This window comes from Adiantum capillus-veneris, chromosome 2, assembly GCF_014529385.1.
Source record: "Adiantum capillus-veneris isolate H3 chromosome 2, ASM1452938v2, whole genome shotgun sequence".
NCBI lineage: Eukaryota > Viridiplantae > Streptophyta > Polypodiopsida > Polypodiales > Pteridaceae > Adiantum > Adiantum capillus-veneris.
Window position 1 is genome coordinate 92,928,359 of NC_140932.1, and position 2,312 is coordinate 92,930,670.

The window sequence follows — 2,312 nt, forward strand, 5'->3', positions numbered from 1 at the left end:
CAATGACTGGGCCGGCATGCATGTGGAGTTTGGGCTTGAAGACCTGGAGGGCACCAATGGAGACTTTGTGATGGTGAGTGTTGCAAGGCATACCGCATGTGCTGCAGGGCACCTTCCATGGCGCCCACAAGCACAATGACTCTCTCTCTCTCTCTCTCTCTCTCTCTCTCTCTCTCTCTCTCTCTCTCTCTCTCTCTCTCTCTCTCTCTCTCTCTCTCTCTCTCTCTCTCTCTCTCTCTCTCTCTCTCTCTCTCTCTCTCTCAGTTTTTAAAAAAAAACTCTCTGAAAGAGCGCGCGCCGGCGCGCGCTCTTTCAAAGAGTTTTTTTTTAAAAACTGAGAAAACAAACCCCCATATTCTCTCTGATCCTCTCTGCTGTAAAACTCTCTCTCTCTCTCTCTTCGTTTAATTATCCTGAGCCGGATCGAGTCGCGGAGCGAGAGTTGGCCGAGCAGGGGCTGCCTATAGAGGTTGCGTAGACGGGGCGGGTTTGCAGAACTGAGAGGGCCGAGCCTCGCATGGAAAGGTGAAAAGGGATGCCTGAAGGAGGTCGCTAGAGGTGGCGGGCTGCAGAGGAAGGAGAGAGAGAGAGAGAGAGAGAGAGAGAGAGAGAGAGAGAGAGAGAGAGAGAGAGAGAGAGAGCATATTGTTTTTTCTTCTTGACATTGGCATGATGTGAGGGACTGTGAACTCGTTTTGAAGGTGCCCCCGCCCTTCGTTCCCGCATGAACTTGGGACCGCTCTTCCTTTGCACATCATTGTAGGGTCATATATGATGGCACAGAATGATTCATGGATCCAAGAGTTTGAAGATGCAGTCTGGCTTGCAGAGGATATAGCAGCCTGCATTGATGAGTGCAACTCCGTAGCCCCCGTTGGCAGTGGGTCCCGTGCTGCTAACAATTCCAGCCTCGTTTTTGCCACAAGCTAGTAATACATTTGCTCTCTCTTTGACCTCCTGTGCTCACTCAGTCATCTCTTAGTGATATTTCATGTTTGTTCTTTTGAAACTTTGTGTTGTGGTTGTCTGTGAATCCAAAATTGCCTCACTTACTAATGGATCCCTTAAAGTTGTCCATGTGCTCAATGGCACTCTGATCGTATATGATTTCTTGTTGTGTCTTGACTACAGACGGAATATCACCATGCTGGGTACCCACCTTGACACCCTTCAGTCCCTCTTGATCAATCCTTCCCTCACCAAATCTTTGAATGAAAAGGACTTAAGCAAACAAGAAGATAGATTTCTGAGTCTTCATTCTAGGATGAATCAAATGTCAAACAGCCTAAATTCCTCCCAAGCTTCTAACAGGATTAATCTATTGGGTCAGGATGGGAGAGGGGAACCTAAAGAGAACAATAGAACAACAAGCTTAGATAACTATGGAATTGCTCGGCTTCAATGACAGTCTGACAGATCATGCGGGAGCAAGATGATGACCTTTTGAATCATGAAGAGACAGTGACAAGCACAAAAAACATTACCTTGGCTGTAAATGAAACGTTGGATTTGCACACAAAGCTTTTGGATAATTTAGATGACGACACAGACAGAACAAATACACAATTGAACGCTATGCAAAGGAGGCTAGGCGTACTGGGGCATAAGACAAGCAGTAGGTGTTCAGTGATGTCCCTCATCTTGATGGTTCTTCTGATTGTGATACTAGCCCTTGTCATATTTGCGTTGATCCGATATTTGTGAGGTATGCTAGCCCTCGTCATAATTGTGCTGATCGGGTACTGTGTGAGGTGTCTTTGGTGAGCAAAGGATTGATGGTGAGGTTTCAGTATGTGGCCCTTTGGAATTCACAAGCTGTTGCTGACTTCTAAAGTGACTGCTGGCAAAAAAAAATGGTTTGACAAATAAGTAATGTATGTAATCATCATGTCTCATGATTCTATCAAAGCCTCCTCAAACATGTGAAGCTCAAGCGAGCCTAAGAGAGAAGATAATATTTTCAAATATTGTGTTTATTTTCTTAAAAGTAAACTTTGATGTTTTGGAATTTAGGAGGTAGTCTATTCATCGATAACCCTTTTTGTGGTGCATGAATATATAACAAATGATAAATAATCTATTGACGATAAAATTTACTATATCGTGTCCAAACACTTGCTCGGGTTTGTCCTTGCTCGGAAAAAATCGCTCGGTGCATGGTAACACTCATTTTTAGGTGTGTATTTCATGGCGAGCACTTTTTGAGATGTTGATGAATAGATTTCTAAAAACATTCTCTCTCTCTCTCTCTCTCTCTCTCTCTCATGCCACATGGCACCATCATTGCCTATGCAAGCTATCTCCCTTTCCTT

General features: G+C 44.4%; 1 pseudogene; it reads left to right on the forward strand.

The window, feature by feature from the left end:
* Positions 1-774: 774 nt before the first annotated feature.
* LOC147463190 (syntaxin-52-like) lies at positions 775-1,704 on the forward strand (annotated as a pseudogene).
* The last annotated feature ends 608 nt before the right edge of the window (positions 1,705-2,312 follow it).